The following is a 13895-nucleotide window of genomic DNA, read 5'->3' as shown; positions in this document are numbered from 1 at the left end:
GGGTACAGGAGCACCAGCTCAGTTCAGGGCCAAGCATCAAGGAGGCTCGCAAGCCAACACTTAAACACAGAGAGTCATACAACCCTGAATGAAAGTAAAGGTTTCAGAAATGGGCTCCCAGAGTGCAGTATAATGTGGTTATCTGATAAGGACATGATATAAATCATCTGTCCAACAACTGCAGACAGATATCCACATTATACAATACCTATATAACCAGAAGGAAATCACTGATAGGGAAAATTTTCCCGTCAGATGCTTTCCATGTTCTGCCCATCAACCGCAAATCGCGGGCAATGGGCAGACAATTCTCACCGCAACAGCAACACGCAGCATGCATTCAGCTCCAATGGGAGCTAAACACACTCCGCCCACTCGCTAGATTACCTCAGAAATCAAGCGAGAACGGAAACTGCCTGAAGGCGTTCCCCCATAGCGACCTCTAGAGGATGCAGTTCGAAATTCCCTCGGAAGGGAACCATTTTTGGTTTCCCAAAGAACCTTTCAGTGAAAGTTCTTAAAAGAACCATTTTTATTAGTTCTTAGAACATTTTAAAAATCGAAAGAAACTTCATTCACTTTAAAGAAACTTTTATGGAATGGAAAGATTCTATGGATGTTAAAGGTTGTTCACAGAACCATCAATGCCAATAAAGGACCTTTGTTGCTAAGAGTGAAGAACCCTTTTGAAACCTTTAGAACATTTCAGTGAACAGTTCACCATTTTTTCTTTCTGTGAAGACATTTAAAATTCTAAAGAATCTTTTTCCACCATAAAGAACCTTTTGTGGAATGGAAAGATTCCATCGATGTTAAAGGTTATTTTTGGAACCATCTATACCAATAAAGAAACTTTATTTTTAAGAGTGTAGAGCATAAAAGCAATGCCGAAAGAAGAGAAATATTGTTTTAAGATTTTTTTTTTAAATAGGAGGTTATAGTAAGTGCCTTTGTTTATGGCTTTTGGTAAATTAAGCGTTTGCTTAGCTGTTTTTTTTTTTTGAGAGAGAGATTTCATTGGGGTTTTTAGGAGCATGTCTTAACCAGCTTTGAGAAAATCATAAATGTCCCGACCATGTGCCGTGAACTCACCCTCCCCCACCTCAGATTGACTCAGAGGGAAAGAGTTTCTAATCCCTGAAGGATGGAAAGTAGCTAATTAGTGGTTTGAAAGTAGTTTACCTCTGCCAGTCTGCTTTATATACAAATTTGAAGTTTTCATGTCTAATTTTTATCCCAAAATCCCAATAGAGCCTTGTGAAAAAGAAGTACACTTCAGCATATTTTCAAAAAGAGTACTTTTTATGGAAATAAAGTGTGAAAGGAATGTAATGTATTCAGGCACTTGCATGTTAATTACAGTTAAATGTATTATAATTTAAATGTATATTAAATGCAATTAGACTTTAGAGTGCTTTTTTGACCCCCTTAAGTAGGACTTAAGCACATGCATGTCTTCATATGTAATTTCATAGTTACTTACTGTTGTCTTTGAAATATGGTTAAAGTACTGCTGAATGTGCTGACAAGCATTTATAATTGCACATTTGTATTGATGAATTTGCAGTTTAAAAGATACATTAAAAGATAGTACCTTAAAATGTAATGTAATAACACACTTCAGTTAAAATTATGATCAAGTACTTTAAATGTGCTTTAGTATGTTAGTCAACATTAAAAATAGTGTTCTTTAAAGCACGACAAAAGAAGATTAAACATGAAGCACTCCAAAGTAAAACTTTTAATTTGACATTACTGCAGAAGTTTAGCTGCTTAAGTATTAATGATGGTTATCATTAGACACAGACACATGCTTGGCACATTTAATGAGGTCACAGCTGTATTTATGGAGTATTTTACAACAGCTTAGAATGCATCATAATCAAGGACTGGAACTATCTGATCTATAATGAAAATTAATAAACACCTTAGAACAGCCAATCAGAGTCAAGAATTCTAGTGTGCCTTGATATAAATACAAAAAAAAAACCTTTTGTTTGTGTGTGTGATGAGAGAAAGAGATCTTGTGACACTCTTCACTCAAGAAAGCCCAGCTGCATTGAAAACAAGCATTATTTACCTCAACATAAAAGATGTAGACTTGACAGTCAATAAAACCTGTAATGTTTTTACATATGCACTTATTCAGTGTTGTGGAGAACCCAAAAGTAATTTGACCAAACGTAACATAAAGCGCCATTTTCACTCTTAAACAACAGGGGGATAATAAATCAACAAGACCAATACTCCAAATCTGTAATTCATGGGAAGAATTGTTACGTTTTCTCTAGTTGATATAGTCACTAGCTCTGAGCTGGAACAAAATATTGGAAGTCAGTCACCTTTGTGTAACACGGTTATGTCTTTAGACTTTTACTGCTTGAGCTTTGGACTGCTGTTGTTAATCATTATGTTTATTTATAATTAATTATAACTAGTTATGATTAATTATTCATATTTCCCTTATGAGCTGATTCGCTACAACACGATAAAAAATGCATTTTAGAGTACAGAGGCTAAATATATCTGTGAACTTTTCCCTCTGCCAGGTCTTCCACATCCTTTTGCCATCACGGTGTTTGAAGACAGTCTGTACTGGACCGACTGGCACACCAAGAGTATCAACAGTGCAAACAAGTTTACTGGCAAGAACCAAGAGGTCATCCGAAACAAGCTGCACTTTCCCATGGACATCCACACCCTACACCCACAGAGACAACCTGCAGGTTAACTAACCATAAAGTCCCTATTACTTGTAGTATAGTATACAATGTTTACAAACGCAAATCAAAATTACCTAAATGCAACCTAGGCTCATTGGAAAAACATGCCTCTGCCTACATTGATGCAAAACTCCCCCCCCCAAAAAACAAAACAACAACTTTCATTCCCTTTCACACAAATTATGATTACAGGGGCAGATTATTGATTAATGAAGGCTTATTTTCACACAGTTCCTTGCACAATACTATGTTGTGACCTTTTACCATAGTGCATGATGTGTAAACTAATACATTTTGATGTTTGCACCATAAATCCATAAATTTGGCTTCTCTGACATAGTAAACTTGCTTGATAGTGCACCCGGTACAACATTGAACTTGAGATGTGGCGCATTTGGAAACAAGTCTAACTATCCGGTTAGGTTTCATGTAAGGTTTAGAGTAGATTGTACACTATTTTCAAACACGTTAAAGTACTGACCTTGGACATTTCATTACTGCCACTATATGTACAACAACTAACGTAATAAAACATTGCTAGATCCACGTTCATCTGTTTCTGATAAAACTGTACATGCTTTTAGCGCCACCCACTGGACATTTCACTTTGAAATGATTGCGAAATGTGCAAGAAGCAACATAATTTATGCAGCAATGTTGCCACAGTCATGTTTTTCCACTGACCCTGGGTTGAGTCAATTATGGTAATTATAAAAGCATTATTAATTTTTTTTCTCTTGTTATGTTTAGGTGGGAGAAACCGCTGTGGGAGCAATAATGGAGGCTGCAGTCACCTGTGTCTTCCAAGCAATAAGACCTACATTTGTACTTGTCCTACTGGCTTTAAAAAGGTGGACCACTATAACTGTGCCCAGAGTGAGTACTGCTAGTTTGTTATTTATCCATGGTTTATATATTTATCCTCCTTTCGTGCTACAGCAGTATCCCTTCACCTTAAGGGTACAGTAACATGAGAAGTGCAATGCAAACTTCCAGAAAGTGATTGTGTGCGTTTTTGTGTCGGTACCTCGAGGAGCCACTCGCGTTCTGGGTAACTGTCAGAAAATCGAATTGCAAATTCAGGAAGGTTTACTGAAGCATTGCTGAAAAAATAGTGCTTTTATGGATACAACAGCTTGTTTTACCCTTAAAGATACAACTTTGTACCTTATTTATTCGTAAAAATGCATGTTAGTAGCTTTAGAGTAAACTGTATTTAAAAAGGTTGAGGAAAAATGTAATATTCAGGGTAACATGATGCATTCAGATTTTGAAGTCATCTTAATAATTAGAAACTATTGTCGTAAATTGTACTAAGTAAGACTATATTTTGTCAATTTGAATTTGTTAGTTCAGTAAATGCAAAATGCCTCATTCAACCAATAAATTTACCAAGACAACAGATTTCTTGTTCAGCAAATTGATTAATCTGTAATGCATGCCGGGAAACCACAAACCCTTAACATTTCAGCAATATTGTTCAACAAGAAATTATTTTGTGTTTGACTAATTGGGGGACAAAAATTATTCTGTTGGTCTAAAATGTTGTTTTATGTACTGTAGCTTCAAGAAAATTGCATTTGAGACTCAAAAGGTTTTGTAAAGTGGAAATGTGTTGTTCCTTTTTTTTTTTTTTACAGTGTCATATACAACCTTAACATCGTAAGACTAACTATGATATTTGTTCATAATCGATAATAAGTCTGTCAATTGCAGCTGATCTCTAACTAACTGTCTTTGTTTACAAGTTAAAAAATGAATAATACAGCCACAAACTAAACGATATATGTTATTTAACAAATCCTAGCGAAATTTGACATTTTTCTTTTCATATTGAACAAGTTTCTGATTTTGTGACATGTATGTACTGAAACGCTTCTTAAATCTGAAGAACTGACAGGAGACCTTTGGTCTTTGATCAGGTCTTGACAAGTTCCTGCTTTTTGCCCGAAGGACGGACATCCGTCGAATCAGCTTTGACAATGAAGACAAGCTGGACGACGTCATTCCACTGGCTGATATTCCACATACATATATATATATATATATATATATATATATATATACATCTTTATATATATTATATATATATATATATATATACACACACACACACATATTTATATATATCTTTAAGATTTTGTAATATTTTTGAAAGAAGTCTCTTATGATTGCCAAAGCTGCATTTATTTGATCAAAAATACAGAGGGAGATTTTTGTGGAAATATTATAGACTGAAACGCTTCTTAAATCTGGAGAACTGACAGGAGACCTTTGGTCTTTGATCAGGTCTTGACAAGTTCCTGCTTTTTGCCCGAAGGACGGACATCCGTCGAATCAGCTTTGACAATGAAGACAAGCTGGACGACGTCATTCCACTGGCTGATATTCGAAACGCAGTGGCCCTGGACTGGGACTCCAGTGAGCGTTATATATACTGGACTGACGTCACCACTGATTCCATCAACAGAGCGAAATGGGATGGAAGCAAACAGGAGGTTAGCAGGAATTTAGCCTGAGACACAAAGAGCAGATTTTAAGATCAGATTGACACTGTTGGGCAGTGGTGTGTAAAAAAACACACACACACACATACATATATATATATATATATATATATATATATATATACATCTTTATATATATTATATATATATATATATATATACACACACACACACATATTTATATATATCTTTAAGATTTTGTAATATTTTTGAAAGAAGTCTCTTATGATTGCCAAAGCTGCATTTATTTGATCAAAAATACAGAGGGAGATTTTTGTGGAAATATTATAGTTTAAAAAAGCTGTTTTCTATGTGAATATATTGTAAAATGTAATTTATTTCTGTGATCAAAGCTGTATTTTCAGCATCATTACTCCAGTCTTCAGTGTCACATGATCTTCAGAAATCATTCTGATATGCTGATTTGCTGCTCAAGAAACATTTATTGTCAATATTCAAAACCGTTATTATTACTGCTTAGTATTTTCATAGAAACTGAAACTAAATTGTCTTTGATTAATAGAAAGTTCAAAAGAGCAGCATTTGTTTGAAATATATATTTTTGCAACATTATAAAAGTTTTTACTGTCACTTTTGATCATGCCTCCGTTCGGAATAAAAGTATTAATTTCTTTCTATTTTTATCACACTTATCCCAAACTTTTAGGTAGTGTATCACAGTTTCCACAAAAATATTGTGCAGCACAACTGTTTTCAACATTGATAATAATCAGGAATGTTTCTTGAGCAGCGAATTAAAATGATTTCTGAGGATTATGTGACACTGAAGACTGGAGTAATGATGCTGAAAATACACAGGAATAAATTACATTTTAAAATGTATTAAAATAAAAACAGTTATGCTTGATTTTAATAATAAACCCGATATTACTGTTTGTACTTTATTTTTAATTAAGTGCACCTGTGGTGAGCATTAGAGACTTATGAGATTATTTATGTTGTAACCTTAATAAATAAACACATAAATAAAATATAGAATATAAAATGGAACAGAATGGAATAATTAGGGAGTGAATGTATATAATAAATAAAAAATCAAAGAAATGATGTGTAAGTACTAATGCTTTATTTTTAATTGTCCTTTTAGTTAATCTGTTGTTCTTGCCTTTGATTAGGTCTTTTCATGCCACTGCTGTTGGGTGTCTAGTGTATGAATTATTAATACAGAAATGTGTAAAACACTGACCCCTGGAGAACAAACTAGCAAAACAAACAAATCCTCCCTTGTGTAGTAGGTGGTTATAATGTTTTGTCATGTAATCTGACAGATGATATTCATGTCGCTTGCAGGTTGTGGTGGACACCAGTTTGGAAAGCCCTGCAGGTCTAGCTATCGATTGGCTTACACACAAACTGTACTGGACTGATGCAGGTACTGTTCTGTTATTAATTCATCTTTCACATCCTAGCATCAGATCTACGCTGTATGCCTCTTTTCATGTAATACTTTCCATTGTTTAAGTCCATTTAAGACCAAACGCACACTACAAGACAAATACTTTGTTTTCATTTTTTTAGTTCTAGTCTTTACTTCTCACTCCATTTTCTTCTAATTTCATTGAATGTAGATGCTGTTAGTGCAACTATACTCTGAGTGACATGCTAGAAGAGCAGTGACAGGCATATGCTGCAGAGTTTCATGCCAACTAGATATTCATTTTGTTCCAGTGTTATTTAGAAAAGACTTGTTTTCGTAACTGTTTTAGGCACAGATCGGATTGAAGTTTCAAACACGGATGGAAGCATGCGCACAGTTCTGATCTGGGAGAACCTCGACCGTCCCCGGGACATTGTTGTTGACCCGATCGGAGGGTAGGTCAAGTACGGTTCAATATGCAATGTTATACAGTGTCCTCCACGAATGCAGATGGTTATATATGACTTATATATGTGTGCCCGTCTGACCATCAAACAGTCTTATTAATAATGGAAATGGGCATTTTCAACAACAGAGCTAATTCCTGATGTGTGCGAGTCAAAAGTCTTTTATCACACATCATTACTTTATTGGGTCCTTCCTATAGTTATTAATAAGTATAGGAATTTGGCCTGTTCATGACCTCAGTTTTATATCCCAGTGAATCAGCAAGTCATGTTTTTTACCTATTGAGTGTTAACCGGGCAGGTTTTTTTTTTTTTTACCAAAAAAAAATTTTGTTTATGCATTTAGCAGATTCTTCCTAAGCGACTTGCATTGCATTTAAGGTTTGCATTTTATCAGTTCTTGCTTTCCCTGGGATTCGAACCCATGACCTACTTTTTGAGCTACAGGAATGATCTAAAATTGTAAAAAACGTACAATAAAAATTAGGTTGCAATGATAGTGACACACGTTTTTGTAATTTTATATAATTTACGTCAATTAAAGGTTAGATTTTTGTGAAAATTTTGAATGATGCTTAAAGGAATAGTTCACCTCAAAAATGAAAATGGTCATTTACTCACCCTCATGTCAGTTTCTTTCTTATGTTGAACACAAAAGAAGATATTTTGAAGAAGCAAACAGTTGTTAGTCCCCATTGTCTTCTGTAGTAGGGAAAGAAATACTGTGGAAGTCAATGGGGACCATCAACTGTTTGATGACCAGCATTCTTCAAAATATCTTCTTTTGTGTTCAACATAAGAATATCATACAGGATGAGAAAGTGATGATGGAATTTTCATTTTTGAGATGAACTATTCCTTTTCAGACTTAAAAAAAGTAAAAAACTTAGCCTTTTTATGAAAGGTGCCAATATAAATGGAGGATGCTTTATAGACGTTTTGACAGTATTACAAGTAGTAGTAGCTGTTGAGGTTTACACAATATAAAGAAATGATACATAACCGCTTTTGTTTCACAATAGATTCATGTACTGGACAGACTGGGGTGCCAATCCTAAAATTGAGCGTGCTGGAATGGACGCATCCAACCGTACAGTTATCATCTCAACAAACCTGACCTGGCCTAATGGATTGGCAATAGACTATAGCACTGAGCGACTGTATTGGGCCGATGCTAGCATTAAGACCATTGAGTATGGCAATTTCGATGGATCAGGCAGACAGGTAGACATGGGTTCTTTAGTTAAACTGATTTGCAGTTCATTCCTTCTAAGGTTAAACTTTTATTCATTCTTATCCAATGAAGGTGTTGATTGGCAGTCAGTTGCCTCATCCGTTTGGGTTGACGCTCCACGAAGACAGAATTTTTTGGACTGACTGGCAATCCAAGAGCATCCAAAGTGCAGATAAGCTCACTGGTTTGGACCGAAGAACGCTGGCAGAAAACCTTGAAAACCTCATGGACATTCACATGTTCCACCATCACAGAACTACAGGTAAAACATCACCGGAGACTATCTCTATTGTGTATTAATGATACTGGTAGCAAATACAATATACAATACAGTCAAAAGTTTGTCAGTGTAGCCACTCTTTGCTGTGGTGCATCCTGGGTGCTTTATAATGAGTTCACTTGAAAACAACAAGAAGTGCAGATATAATCTGTAAAATAAAAGGCCACTTAAGTGACTTAAAGAGAGACACTTTCGTGACTGTTTCTTAACACACTTAAGTACACTTTTGAAAAAGTGCACTTTGTAATAATGTCAAATGAAGTTTTACTTAAAAGTGCATTTTAAATCATTGTTTTAATAATCTTTTGTCATGCTTTAAAGTGCACTTATTTTTATGTGTTGACTAACTGACATACTAAAGCACATGTAAAGTACTTAATTATAATTTTAACTTTAGTGTGTTATTCTATATCTACAGTAAGTATATTTTAAATGTACTGAATTGCAACTTCATGAGTACAAATGTGCAATTGCAAATAATTGCATGACATACACATTTCAATAGAAATGGCATTAAAGTATATTTTAATTTACCGTAAATGCTTGTCGGTACATTCAGCAGTACTTTAACCATATTTCAAAGACAATTAAAAAAATTATGAAATACACACATACACACACACACATATATACATGTGTGTATATATATATAGTCCTACTTAAGCGGGTAAAAACACTGCATTTAATTTAAATTTAAACTATACTACTTTTTCATTCTATTGCAATTAACATGCAGTTAAGTGTCTGAAAACACTACATTTAGATTGCACTTTAGTATATTCTTTTAAAGTGTATTTTCATAATTTTTTTTTTGATTGGCTATGTTTTATAATCAAAATTAAAATTAATCGCAAAAATACAATAGAAGAACTTTTTGGGTTCCCCAAAGAACCTTTCAGTAAACCACTCTTAAAAGAACCATTTTTTATTAGTGCAAAGAACATTTTAATAATCTAAAGAACCGTTTTCCACTATAAAGAACCTTTTTGTGCAATTAAAAGTTTCCATGTATGTTAAAGGTTCTTCATGGAACCATTGATGCCAATGCAGGACCTTTGTTTTTAAGGGCGTAAATAAGTTTTTGTTGTACACTCAGCACATCAAATTAGGTAAAATGCCTTACAAGTATGCAATAAAAATGAATGAAATAATTTAAACATATAATTAATTTTCAAGTTAGCAGTTAGCAGCCCTGTTCGTCGTCTTTCTCCTGTTGACAACTGAAATTCACACGCATGCCTAGCAGATATGTGTTAAAGAGGAATGTGGGTCTCTGTCGTATTCGATGTCTTGGGTTTCAGACGGCGGATTAAGGCCAGCGGTAACTGATCTTCAGTCTGGAGTCTCATTGGTGTATAATGATCCACCGAGACACCCAGAGGCCTGTTTTCTGTTACATCTGATTGAGCGGCCATTTCTAGCCTCCTCTCTCTCACACCTGTCTCCACTCTTTCTGCTTTCTGTCTGTAGTCCAGACGCCCTGTTCGGTGAATAATGGCGGCTGCAGTCACCTTTGCCTCCTGGCTCCTGCTCCCAAAGCCTCAAGCTGTGCATGTCCCACTGGTATCAACCTACAGGCAGACGGCAAGACTTGCACTCACGGTAATGCCGATAAGTCCATGCTACTCTACCCGTCTCGAATATCTAAGAAACCAGCAATAACTTCTCATTCAGTAGCCATAACTCCACAATTCACTTGAAATTTAATGAAATGGCCGCAGGTGTTCTTTGCTTTTGGGATTCCAGGTGACATTTCAGTCCGTGGTTTTTGTTGCAAGGGCAGTCTTTGAAATTTGAGACTCATTTTGAGTCGCCTCAGGGATTTAGGGGTCGCCGTTATGATGTGTCAGTGGTGATGATGTCATGGGGCATTTCTGAAGGTGAGAAACCATTCGGTTCGCTTTCCCGTACAATTCAGTAGGGGATTTGTCTCTGTTTGCGCACTTAATTGCACAGGGGTGGGAATCTCTGGCCCTCAGGGGATATTTAGTCTTGGCCACTTAATGCGTTTTGATGGTGCAAATAGCTATCTGATTGACAAAGGCTGTTTACGGTAGCTCCGCCCACCAAAATGACAAAAGAAACCATGAGGTAAACTGGGACAGTGGCGTGGAGAGTAAAAGTGCTGGTGTTCGGTAATATGATTTAATATGATATAATGCGTAGCTTTGTTATCAGAGTACTTTAAAATACTGTGAATAATTCTGTATACCTTATTATGAATTGTTTAGACTTTTAGAACGCATTTTTAGAATGCATCGTTTTCATCAACAGGTTTAAATTTAACAAAACTGCATGTTGTGATGCGTAAAAGATACGTGTGTGCACTCTGACATAAACAGACCTAACGTGGAAAATGAGTGACGGAGATGAAAAGAAAAACAATTATGCTTTAAGTCAAAATTGTGACATTAAGGCATAATTAATAAATAAAAAGTTTAAATTATGAAGGTGTTATTATTATGAAATAAAAAAAATCAAAATGGATATACGCAACCTTTTATCTCAATTTCAACTTAGTATTTCAGAATTTCGACTTTTTATCTCATAAATAGGACTTTTTATCTCATAATTTGTGTTAATATGTAAACATTTTAACAGTTGTTTCAATTTAGTATGTCATAATTTCAACTTTTTATCTCAAAATGATTACATATTAAATCATTATGAGATAGCTGAAATTGAGATACTAATTATGTCATAATTAAATGTGAAAAGTACTACTTATGAAATAAAAAGTTGAAATTGTGACTTTAAAAGTCGAAATTGACATACTAAGTTGAAGTTATGACACAAAGTTATAATTATGAGATTAAAAATAAAAATTGATATAAATAGTATTTTTTGCCTTTTTATTTCATAATTTTGACTTAGTATGTCAGAACTTTGACTTTTTATGGCATAATTTCATCTGTGACATAATTATGATAAAGTCAAAAGTTTGACTTCTCTTAATTATGACTTTTAAAGTCTTAGCAAAGCATGGTTTTTTTCTTGCGCGGTGGAAATGGGCTTCCATATTAAAGCTGAAATTGGATGTGGTGTCCGTACGTTGATTGGATGCACTGGTACATCGCCTGCAACGTGTGTAGCTTGTATTGTTACCATGCTCAAAACTAACTACTATTTTCACTTAGTGCAAATAGCCTCTGCCTGTAACATTGTCTCTTCACTGAGTTAGTTTGCGCTTAGAAAGGGAAGTTTCAGCTTTGGGTTTGTGTGAAGAGAGGGAACCCAAGCCGTATGAGGAACGTTTGGAGCTGTGGTTTGCAGACGAGAGTTGGGCGGAAGGAACATTGTGGTCATCCAGGTTAATGCCAAAATGTGATGTAGCGTGTGAATCATACATCTGTATGGTGAGGTAGTTTAAAGCTTACGTATGCAGCCTGAACAACCAGATGTGTTTACACTTGACCAAGTCATGTATGAAATGCATGTCAAACCATTTCCTAAAGAGGTTTGGGTGATCGGGTTGCAGTCTGTCTAGAATGCATCTCGGAAAGCCTTTTACGTTCTGTCTTTTCTGAATGGATAGCTGTCCACTGAGTGAAAATGCATGAAGTGTACTGGTATATTGTCCTTTTTGGAGCTTGTAAATATACATCACCTTCCACTTTTGTTGAGTGGAAAAAAGACACACCCTTTGTGTTTCACAGAATAAAGAATATAATATGGGTTTGGAACATTATGAGGGAAAGTCAGTGCCTGTGTTTCCATCCATGCATTTTTGTGTGAATTTTGGGATATTGCAATTAAAAAATGCTGGATGGAAGTCTTAAAATGGAATTCAAATAGTAAAAGAAAAAAGATAAATGTAAACACATTTACTGAATAAATTCCTCAATGCACAGCAAAATATTCACGCGACTTTGCCTCAATAGATCATGTAATTGGATAATGGTACTACCCATGCGATGAATCTCATTGCACAGCATCTAAAATATTGTTTTAATCCTTCTAAAATACTGACATTATTTAGTATAATTACCTTTCAGAACCGTCTCACAAGATTGTGTTCCCAAACATCAGGCATCCAAATGCAAGATAACATGACAGCATTTGTTTTTGTGTAGAAAAAAAAAAAATCACAGGCTTACATCAGCTTTATTTTTGTATTGCTGATATTTTGCTGCATTTTCCCAGAAAGTGACGATTTTGTTCTCTTTATCACATGGGATGGAAGCTGTGCTTTATTTGCAAATGGTTTATGCAAAATTCCAATTTTCTTTGCAGAAGCTTAATTTGCAACTTTGCATGAAAACATTATTGATGCTGTTTATGACGGATGTTCATTTTTGAGTGAAATGTTCCTTTAGAAATCCTTCATTATTCTCTCTCACAGCAATGAACAGCTTCCTGATCTTTGCCCGGCGGACAGACATCAGAATGATTTCTTTGGACATCCCGTACTTCGCTGATGTGGTTCTGCCGGTCAGTGTGTCTATGAAGAACACCATTGCCATTGGAGTGGATGCAGTAGAAGGTGTGAGGAAATTCTCAATGTATAGACACTTTCACTTATAATGTTCATTTAGGGAACATCATTATGAATATTTTACTGCTCCTGCAGGTAAAGTGTACTGGTCAGACAGTACATTAAAGAAAATCAGCAGAGCCAATGTCAATGGTACAGAATATGAGGACATTATTTCAACTGGTAAGGAGTCTACTGTTAACCTCAAAACTACTTACAGTAATCGTATTCCTTTTCTCCAGTCACTCAACTTTTTCAGTCTTTTAAAGTGTTTCCTCCAATCTTTCAGGTCTAGTGACCACAGATGGTCTGGCAGTGGATTCAGTGGGCAGAAAAATCTACTGGACGGACACGGGGACGAACCGCATTGAGGTGGCTAATCTCAATGGCTCCATGAGAAAAGTGCTTGTGTGGCAGAACCTGGACAGCCCTCGTGCCATTGCCCTGTTCCATGAGATGGGGTAAACCATTTGCCCTTTTCACTCTGTCATTTCAGGCTAGGATTTACTTGGCTCATATATAGTAGGCTGTGTGTCATTCACCATTTACCCTTGAGAAAATCTTCTATTAATTTTTATTAAAAGAATATAATTAAGTATGAACTGAATGTAATGTTTTCAGACATGTTTAATTACATGTTAATCATAATTGATTGATAATGTACAGGTGCATCTCAATAAATTAGAATGTCATGGAAAAGTTCATTTATTTCAGTAATTCAACTCAAATTGTGAAACTCGTGTATTAAATAAATTCAATGCACACAGACTGAAGTAGTTTAAGTCTTTGGTTCTTTTAATTGTGATGATTTTGGCTCACATTTAACAAAAAC

At 35.3% G+C, this 13895-nt stretch overlaps 1 pseudogene; it reads left to right on the top strand.

The window, feature by feature from the left end:
- Nucleotides 1-13895, top strand: part of LOC107691824 (low-density lipoprotein receptor-related protein 4-like) — a 125117-nt pseudogene that overhangs the window by 75863 nt on the left and 35359 nt on the right.

Source organism: Sinocyclocheilus anshuiensis, unplaced genomic scaffold (genome assembly GCF_001515605.1).
Source record: "Sinocyclocheilus anshuiensis isolate Anshui unplaced genomic scaffold, SAMN03320099.WGS_v1.1 scaffold206, whole genome shotgun sequence".
Taxonomy (NCBI): domain Eukaryota; kingdom Metazoa; phylum Chordata; class Actinopteri; order Cypriniformes; family Cyprinidae; genus Sinocyclocheilus; species Sinocyclocheilus anshuiensis.
Note: the sequence above shows the minus strand (reverse complement) of the source record. Positions and strands in the feature narration are given on the sequence as shown.